Below are 10,433 nucleotides of genomic sequence, written 5' to 3'. Positions count from 1 at the left end.
ACTCTGCTGGCTCTGCGTTTGGAGTCTGGTGAGGGGCTAAGACCGTGCTGGAGCCGCTTGCCTGGAACCGGAGCATTGTTCGTGGAACCACGAAAGGTTCACCAGGCTCCAAATACTGCTTCCGCTTCTTTAAGCGAGGGTGAGTGGAGCACTCAACTTCTGGATCACCGCCAGCCATCGATATATAGCTTTGAAACGAAGATAATCCAGCGAGGGCGGCGAGACGCACGTGGTGTAAGAGAAAACTTGCAGAAACACGTGGGGCACGGAGCTTGCGAAGGAAACACCAGTGCGCCACAGACCACAACCTACAAGAACCAGTCGGTTCACATTAAAAGTGCAACGGTGCACAGTGTGGCGACGCTGCATGTCTGAATTTTTTTTCCCAACATCTTCCTTGGTTAAAGTGGCTCAGCCAAGTTCTGAACTAAAAAAAATTCCTATAATATTGAACATCTGAAAGACATTTACGCTGAGCAATAGAAATTGTTCTATAAATATACAGTGGGAGAAAATGTGAATGTGCAAACGCGGCCGACCACCATGCGGCGCATGGTCGGCCGCTATCGCGCTGTCCGCGCTCGGCCGAACGAACACAAGCCCAGCCGGCAGCCCTGTTAAGCTGAGCCGCCGTCAGTTCAGTCGCTTTGTGTACTGACGCGTTCACTGCATGTACAGGCTGGTATCTTGATACTTCACTAAGCATCAATTATGTTTGCTCTTGTGCGCTTCCGCGACGATGACATGAAAGTCGTCGTCAACGTCGACCAGATTAAGAATTTTACAGCGAAAAGCGTCTTCGATTTCGACAAAACAAAATGGCAGCAAGTATATTGGAAAGACGAGCAACAAGAAGGATACTTCAAGGCCCAAGTGCTCCGATTGTTTGGTGAGTTAAGTGTATCTGATTTGCTCATATTTCGTGTTTTTGTGATTTCACCTTTATTTTTGCCCATTAGAAACAAGGGAGGAAGCCGAAAGGCCGGGAAAACGTGTCCTGTGTCCGACGACAGCGAGGCCAGCGACGCCTCTGTTTCAAGCGCCGATTCTTTAGCCGAGGTTGGAAATTTGTGCACATATAATATTGAAGTTTGTTTTTGTGCTTGTCAGCATGCATAAACAACAGAAATATAGACTTGTCAAGGACACGCCTTGCACGTGAGCGTTGTTTCAAGTCTCGCTAACCCTTTCTTTTTGTATGTCAAAAACGTGTTTATCACCATATAATAACACTCTAGTTGATACGATTTATATGTTGTAGTGCATGCCAAGCAGCTTCTTGATCTTATTGTTAAAAGTATCGTTATAAGAGCCACATGATGGTCAACTAATATGTCTATATGTTTAATTCATTACTGATTGCGATATCCCTCACATTTTTTAATGGTATCGCGCGAGCATCGACCGCACGGCGTGTCAGTGGCCTTCTAGCGGTGAGGGGCACCCCTGAAGCGAACACAGCACAATACATTCGAACTACAATTCGTCTCGCACGACCGCACACAAAGTTGGCAATCCCACCTATCTCGCCGCTACTAAGCCGCTGACCCGCCGTACGGTCGACGCTCGCGTGATATCGTTAAAAAATTACAACGGTGTACATAATGTATATCTGATTGCCTCATACTGCCCGAGCTTAACTTATTTTAGGCCATCTTTAGGTTGACATTTAGTGGCATGCGTACGGTATGATAGTCACATCACCATCTCGGAAAAGAACATATCGGTGATTGTAATTCATTGATGAAAGTGTTTTCTGAAAGAAACCACAGTTTCTTTCTCCATGTACCAGCTTTAGGACATCTTGACGTATCAAATTTGCTTCTTCTGGGAAAATGACTACATTTTCATAACAGCCTGCTATGCATATGCTCATGCTGTAATTTTTCTGTTTCACAAATTCTCTATTCAAGTTTTTGCCCTGTAAAAGTGAATAAATATTAACTGGTCACATTTTTCTATTGCCGTTTTAAATGTAGGTAATGAAAAAGGCTGCGAAGCGGTTGAAGTCAAAGAAGAGAGAAGCTGAGGCAGCGTTTCAGCAGGAGCAAATGGAGGCACTGTTTGCCACAACCGGCCATAGTGAACCAGACTGGAAAGCTGAGGCCAAGCGGGTGGAGCAGGAAAATAGCCTGCTGAAAGCGACAAATGAGTGGCTCCAAACTGAAAATGAAAACCTCAACAAACGAGTGGAAATGCTTGAAAAAGCATTGTGTAGCAAGATTTTTAAGACAGGTTTGCATTTTATAGCAGTTTTTATTCCATTTGCAACGGTAAACTTTTATTGCTAGCTACTAAGATGCATATATTTGGCTGTTGTTTGTCATCTCTTTCAGTTATACTGAACACATGTGGTATGTGAATGTCGAAAGTTGTTTAGCAATAACAGTTATTTTCCATTGAGTACCACCATGTGTTTCTTTGCACAGAAAACCGCATGCTGTCTCGGGAGCATCAACCTGGCTCCTGCACAACAGTGGTTGCGAAATGCTCCGCACACAAAAAAACACCACAGGTGCAGCTTTCCCCTAAGGGAGCAGAGCATGTATCACCTGCTGCACTCAATTGAACAGTCATCACCCACCAGGCCACAGTCTGCAGCAGAGGCTGAAGCAAGCTGGGAGGGTGCTGATAGTGAGACGATGGAAGGTACAAAGCTGTATTCACCGATTGGGAACGAGGTTTGTGCTAATTAAACTTCACTTAAATTTCATTTGTTTCAAATTACAGGTGATGAATGGCCAGTTGTCCTGCTCTTACTCTGTTTTGGTGCTTTAGTACTGAAATATTGAGGCGATTTCTTACTCTGGCATGCTCGATCTTCCTTGTCATTTATATAACTTGTACTTGATTCTGCTGCCCTTGGTTTTGGCGAGTATTGTGCGTTGTTTACTGTGTAGCTCCATACAATGAAATAAGGACGTGATGGAAGCAGAAGAAAAAAAAAATAAAGGGTGATAGAATAGAGCACTTCTAGCCTAGCAAAGCATTTTGCTGGAATCAAATAGTAATTACAGAAATCAACAGAGCTCAAAGAATGTGCTTATTGTACAGGGTCAGTAGTTGGTGCCAATATTTAACTGCATGTAACTGTTGTTTCTTAGCAAAACATTTTTTTGGGCGAGTTTATTCATAACTGAGCGCTAGACCTGTGTACTCAACTCATGTTTTTTTTCACTTTACTTTTTTCTTTCTTTGTTGTTTCGTTTGCCTGCACACACTATCCAAGGCCAACATGCTTTCCCTTGATAACTGTAAAATGCTGCATGCAAATGTCTACAAGTAGCTGCCTTTTATGTTGATTGGTAATTGCATTACAGCATAATCTAGCGACTGCAGTGACATAAACCATTATTGAAAAATAGTATTGCATTGTTTAATTTTCTGTTGCAGTAGTAAATGTTGGTATGTGACAGTATTGCTGCGATTGTTTTATCATTTCAGGTGTTCCTGGGTAGCGGCGTGTAGCTGCAGAAGTCAATCTATGAGCATTTGATGCAGCGCCCAATAGACGGCATTTTCGTTCGTGAGGCCAGCGTGCAAATATTTTCGACTGCAGGCCTCATGAACAGAAGTGTCACTGGCGCTGCATCAAATAGGACAAAAACGGAGGCCAAGCCACCCTTGGATGCAATAAAATATGATGTTCTGAAAGGTATGCTCTAACCCACTTAAGATGCTATAACTGGTGCATACATGCAATCTTTTGCTGTAGTTATTCTGTTGCAACATCGTGCAGATTTGCAGTGAATTAAAGGTCTAGATAATTTCTCACTGTGCTCCCAACTTTCTATACTAATACTTTGCAATTGAAATTAAGCTTTGATAGATTAAAAGAAAGTGCTTCAGTTTCTCATTTCCTGGCCCTATTTTATTTTCAGCATTTTTCAGGCATTACCTTGAGCGCCGATGCAGCAACGTGCAAGAAATTGCAGCAAGACAAAGTTGCCTTGGAAAAATAGTCGCCTGCAAGATCGCAGATATCATGAAAGGCCAGAAGAAACATGTGTAATTTTGATATGGAGAATATATTGTACATATATATGCCTGAATCATCCACTCTGCTTGTTATACTAGGGGGTGTTGCCACATTGCAGACCCTCTGCATGAAAACGGACACCAACGACACACTTATACAAGACTAATTCTAATAGGCAAATACGTGACCAATAAGTGTCAATGATCCAATAGGCAAGTACAAAGCCAATACATTACCAATAGCCCAATATAGTTCCAATAGGCAAATACAAAACCAATAGGTGTCAATAACCCAATAGGCTATTGGTTTTTCTATTGGGAATTTTTGCTAGGGACTGCCATGCTACAGAAAGCAGGCAGTAGTGATGATTGCATCGTTGTACAGGCCTTTTATTTACGGAACGGCAGACCTCTAAAATTTGGTGTTTACAGTCTAGTTATTGAGAAAAGAAGTCAATATAATGCGAAATGAACGTTAAGACGGTGTAATAAACTAAAATATGTGAGTTAGGGCTGGTTATTGTTTTAGGCTGGCGCATTTTTGGAAATATCTAAATCAAGCACCTAGTTCGAAATATTTGGCTGGAAATGTTGGTGCCAAATACATAAGCATTCCATATGGTTCTAGAACTGAGACCTCCATATGCAAGGGTTTACAAACCAATATGGAATGTTGGTATAATTGAAGCCGATATTTCAGGACAAGTGTTTTAAACCGCATGCTCTCTCTCTTGAATTTTACAAATATTGACTTGCAATAAACATTCACTGGCACCATTTCTATAGTTTCCACATAAGCCATGAAACCTGTAATTAAAAATATAACTAATGACTTCCTATGAATATCCTATGCTGCCAGTATGTTAGTGTCTCATTATGTTAACGACAGAGCTTACTACTCAACAGCAAAAATTAACATTTAGTACTCAGTTTTTTCAGGACAGTTCAGCAACAAAATGCACCCAATATGTGCTATTATTCCCTTTAAACTTTGATCTTCGTACGCACCATGTAGGGAAGTATGAGCATGCTATATAGTTAATTTGACTGAAAATAAGTGAAAGAGCATACATTTGATGACTGAGCCTGTTGCTTTTGCAATATGCAAAATTTTTTTTCCAGAATTGCAGTTTTAATGGTCTTCCATATATTTTATATAGCAGTTCCATGGGTTACGCAGTCTGCCAACTACATGGACATATCCTTAATATTTAGTTCATTTTCTGGTTGCTTTCTGTTATTCAGTATGCTGCCAGAGAGCCAGTATTTGCATTTTTTATGTGCCAGCAGTCTTCACAAGTGACTGTATAGCAATGGCTTGTAAACCGCTAAGTGTATGCAAATGAGTCAGTCAAGTTTAAAAGCACAGATATACAGGAATGGTCAACAAAATCGGGTCAAGTTTGTTGCTATTTATGTCTTTGAATGGGTATGCAAATGGTACACACTCTTTTTGTTCGAGGATGCCTATAGTTTCACTTCTATTTATTTAAGTACTCTTCATAACTTTGCCCAAAATAGTTTTCAAAAGCCATTTATAGCTTCTTTCCTGCAACACTATTTTGTGGTTGAAAGAAAGCTAAAGACCTGCTGGTTTAGGAACAAGTGGCACACAACACTCATTGAAAATTATAAAGTGCCCTAGAACGTAACTTTTGGAATGCGTATACTTTGCATACGACTGGTACAGAACAGTTGATGCAGCAGTCAGCCCTATCATGTAAAAGTGACAATTACTCTTTTCATCTCTTTTCATTTTGTTTAAGTGATGACATCTGGATGCCTGAAGAGTACCTATTGCTTGTTGATGGCCATGTTGTGGCAGCAGCAAACACGTTCAAGCAAGCACTCTGCATGCTGTTTACAGCTTACTTCTGCTTCCATATTTGTTATGCAGAGAAGGCGTCATGCATACTTGAATTCATACAAAGGTATATTTTATTTTCTGTTTATGCTTGTATTTGTTTTGCATCATGTGCATTAATAGCATATATTATACTGGCCTTAAGAGAAAGAAACTGTATACAAGCACCTTTAACAGTGCTGTGGATATTGTAAATTCAGTGTCCTAGCTTGATACAAGAAATTGACGGTAGTTGGCAGCAGGAACCAGCAGACATTGCTTCTGTGTAATCAAAAACAACACTGGACGACTTGAAGCTTAGTCCACTTTTTTCAGTTTCACAGTACACGTCTGTAAAGCTGAAAAATGTTGAGGCCCAAGTTTCAAATTACACAAAAGTAATGTGCTCCGGTTCCTGCTGCGAGCTACCATCTATTATTGGAGTTAATCGGAATGTCAAGCTGCTCCCATATTTATAGCAGCGAGATTTATATTCAGTTTGCAATCCCCCAAGGCAATAAGCAGGTCTAAAATATCCTTAGGTAAAATGTGTTCACATTAAAGAATAAAAGCACTTTAGAGATTTGTTGCATCTAAAAGCAAAACCAATCTGTGGCTTTTTTCTATGATGAAAGTCAGTCAGACCACCCACCTGATGCACCTCTATGATAAAAGTCACATCTCCTGGGTGTTAGGTGGAGAAACGGTGCACGAAAATCAGGGACAAGACGAGAAGTACACAGCCGGCTTTGTCGGTTACTAGATTTTTTTTGCGCTGTTTCCTATTCAACTTGCTCATGAAAAAAAACTTGTCCAACTTTGAATCCTTTCGTAGGCTGGTGTTCTTTAAAACAACAAAAAAAAAAAATCGTATTATTTGTATGTCATGTTTGAAATGAGCGTGAGCTGTGGCATTAAAAAAATCCAGATTATCCGAATTTCTTTAATGCCGTTATACATAGGCTTTATTGCAACTATGCCTGTTTTCTCTTTATTGGGGGGGCAGGCATTTTTTGGCATAAACACAGACCGTGGAAGGAAGGGCAAAAAAGGAAATGTGGCGGTCAGCAAGAAAGTTCTTGCCTTGAAGCAGTGCATTACTGAGTGCGAATGGAACATCTAGGTAAGTCTGCCCCATATACCTGCCTGAAAATATGTTATGTCATTCTACCTTTCATAAAATGCAAACCACTCTTTTCAAGAGCACTCACATTCTATGTAAGCACCTTTTTATAGCATTTGGAAGCCCACTGAGTCATTCTTTTCACTTTGCCCCACATGCAGGAATACTTTTTCGTCTGCCAAGCATTCCAGAACCTTGCAATGCGAACTACAGAAATGGTTCCCTTTCACCAAGCCATCTACACAAGAAATTATTTTAAAGCTATGTGAAGTGCAATAAAGTGTTCTGAAATATTTGTTGTTCATTATGAAACATCACTGCATGTTTTCCAGTGTAATGTTTTCATTCTGTATCAGTGGTGTTTCAAAAAGTGAGCTGGCCATTACAATAAGTTAAGCTGCTCGCTTACTTTATTTCTATTTGTTCCGTTGACAGCGCTGATATTTTGTAGCGATGCCTTTTCCGAGCTTTTCGTGCTTGGCCAGTGATCAGAGCGACGGTGTGCCCTCATTATCAGTAGGGTCAGTTAGCCGTTTGTGGCGGATTATAAGAATAGCAAAGAATAAGGCATCGCTGCAAAATAGCGGCCAGGATTATGGTGGCCCTAATTACCTGCAAATTACTGGCAGCTGTCAGTATATTGCATATCTTCTCTGATGCGGTATTTGCACTGCATTTGTGCTTAGTTGCGTAGCAGCCTATTTCAGCTTCAGTCAGTAAGGGCGATATATTTTGTTGCAGGAAAGGGAGAGTTGCGCGTCCTGACTAACCTGACAAGAACATTCAGATTTGGAACAGTCAGACCGCGTGAAACAAGCGATTAAAAGTACAGTACGCAAATATATTGTATTTAAGGGACAGTATGTTCAATATTGAAATTAAAGATGCAGTTGTGCAGTGTCTAGCTTCATTTTCGCCGGCGGAATTGATGCCGTAACGGTGGTATTTAATAGCAAAATAAAACAATTGACGAGCGATTTTCAGGAGGAACTGTGAATTTTACTGACGGTACCCGTAAAAAAGTTACAGGTCTGCGTTATTTTTACGGGAAAGGTGTGAATTTCACAAACACGGCCTGTGACTAAGAATAACTGAGATCCGTAATTTTTACGGGAACAAGTTGGCAGCCAAAACTGACGGTCGAATTCCCGTAAAACAACAGACGATTTTTTAGTGTATTTAAGTGCATGGACCTAACAAAGTCTCATCTGCACGGCACTCAACATGAACTTGGCAACACGGTGCAAGACTCAAGCCACAGTGAACCGGAACACGTGATTGTCGACCACGAGTAATCGGAAGCTGACCAACACTATTTCAGCAATAATGACACAAATAGAACACAGCTCGGTGAATTGTTTTGGGAGGCACTAAGTGAAAAGCTAGTTTCTAAAGGAGACATGCTCTTAATGATTCTAAAGCATGCCTTAAAGAACAATTTGACATTGACAGCACTGACAAGCCTTATAGAGATGATCAACTTGTTCTTTGAAAGACGTGTTCTGCCTCAGTGTAAGTATAAGCTTGGTAACCTCTTTGCAGTCTGGCACCAGCTTGAGTTTTAATTACATTTGTGAAAACTGTTGGAAAGTGTCCTGTTACACTGAGTCAAATCGTTCCTTGCAGTGTACAAAATGTGTGTGCACTGTGGCTACCTCACTAAATAGTTCATAATTCTTTGTGCTAATTAAATGTACCCTCTCACCTGAGAAAGGTTTTAAAGAATTGCACCTTTCATGATTTAACAAGGCCTCTAAGCACAAGCAGTAGTTTTTCCGACATTTGTGATGGTGAATTGTATCGTGGCTTCGTTTCTGCTACAGCAGACTATGGGCATAGAATTAGCCTCACATTAAATACAGATGGCACACCACTCTTCTCTTCCAGCAATATATCAATTTGGCCCATACAATTATTGTGAATGAATGAGGTGCCCGGTCATGCAGAGAGCAGACAAACTTGTGTTGGCTGCCCTATGGTTCGGGAAGAAGAAACCTGATATGGATTCCTTGACGCATTTGTGGAAACAATTGATTTGCCTGAGAATGGATTTATGCTGGAGCATGAAGGGCAAGCAAAACTATTCAGAGCATACTGCATTTGTTGTGCAGTCGATTCAGTTTCAAGAGCCGTAATTCAACACATACTATGGCTGCAACTGGTGTCTGCAGGAAGGTGAAAGAGTTGCAGGCGCTAGTAGGGAGTATCCAGTTGAAAATAATAAGCCACCAGAACGCACAGAAAACAAAATTTTGGAGAATGCAGAAATTGCAGTAACTCAAGGTAATTCTGAAAGAGGCACAAAAACTCTCCACTCCTTAACATACCACAATTGCATGTAGTTTGGGGTTTTGTCCCTTACTATATGCATTGTATTTTGTTGGGAGTGGCCAGAAAGTTTTTAGAAATGTGGCTGGGTGACACACACTGCGATTTCTACATTGGAAGGCAACGATAGGTGCTCGATGCAAGGCTAGCAGCACTTGCACCACCAAGGGAAGTCCGGCGGTTGCCAAGGCCAACAAAAGAAAAAATGGTGGAAAGCAAAAGAGTTTGAAAATTGGATTCTATTTTACAGCTTGCCAGTCCTCATACCTACATTGAGGTCCTCAGTACCTCATTTCCACATGTTTTGGCAGTGCGGCACAAGACCTGTGCCTGTGGTGGACCTCATGTCGAGGAATCACTTTGAGGCCATAGATCAATGCCTGCACATGAATGACAATTTGCAGGCAGTACCATGGCACTGCGAGGGCCACGACCGCCTTTTCAAGGTGCGCCCACTTGTAGACCGACTGAAGAAGAACATGAAGGCTGTGGCCCCAGGGGAGTGGCAAAGCATTGATGAACAAATTATTCCATTCAACGGGAGGTCACCCCTAAAGCAGTACATGAAATTGAAGCCTCACAAGTGGGGTTATAAAGTTTTCACGAGGGGAGATTCTTCCGGCATTATGCACGACTCCATCATCTATCAAGGTAAAGGCAACGCGCGACCATGAGTTCGGCATCTTCGGCGACATAGTCATCGATCTGGTGGAAGATCTTTCGGAGCACAAAAGGCATAAGTTATTTTTTTTATAACTGGTTTGCCAGCCTGCCTGCGCCTTGTGGAGGAGCTGAGGTGCAAAGCATTCCTGTATGTTGGCACCGCTGGCTGTTGATGCAGCTCTCAAGGCGCAAGGAAGAGGCTCCATGGATTTTCGCTTGGATGAGGAGTCTAATATTGGAATCATCAGATGGTCTGATAACAGCTCCGTCCACCTTGTGTCTAGCTACACTGGCGTCCAACCAGCCAACATATGTAAGCGTTGGAACAGCACGGAAAAGCACATCGTCTATGTTCTACGCCCTTTTACCGTAAGGGAGTATAATGCCTTCATGGGAGGTGTTGATCCCGCTGATATGCTCATTGAGCTGTATCGCACAGACCACAAGTTCAAAAGATGGTACATGCCGATATTTTTTTGGATTATTGATGTTTCAGCT

The 10,433-nt window shown here is 41.6% G+C and overlaps 2 long non-coding RNA genes across 2 annotated transcripts; both read left to right on the top strand.

The window, feature by feature from the left end:
• Positions 1 to 803: 803 nt before the first annotated feature.
• LOC142587543 (uncharacterized) lies at positions 804 to 4,402 on the top strand. Its single transcript, XR_012829571.1, has 6 exons — positions 804 to 889; positions 960 to 1,059; positions 1,980 to 2,235; positions 2,430 to 2,681; positions 3,445 to 3,655; positions 3,882 to 4,402. It is a non-coding gene; the product is annotated as an uncharacterized LOC142587543 (long non-coding RNA).
• Positions 4,403 to 5,416: 1,014 nt separating this feature from the next.
• On the top strand, positions 5,417 to 7,213 carry LOC142587542 (uncharacterized). The gene is made up of 3 exons (XR_012829570.1): positions 5,417 to 5,909; positions 6,828 to 6,944; positions 7,106 to 7,213. It is a non-coding gene; the product is annotated as an uncharacterized LOC142587542 (long non-coding RNA).
• Positions 7,214 to 10,433: the final 3,220 nt, after the last annotated feature.

The sequence above is a fragment of the Dermacentor variabilis genome, chromosome 7 (assembly GCF_050947875.1).
Source record: "Dermacentor variabilis isolate Ectoservices chromosome 7, ASM5094787v1, whole genome shotgun sequence".
NCBI classification, from domain to species: domain Eukaryota; kingdom Metazoa; phylum Arthropoda; class Arachnida; order Ixodida; family Ixodidae; genus Dermacentor; species Dermacentor variabilis.
This window is presented reverse-complemented; position numbering and strand designations above follow the sequence as displayed.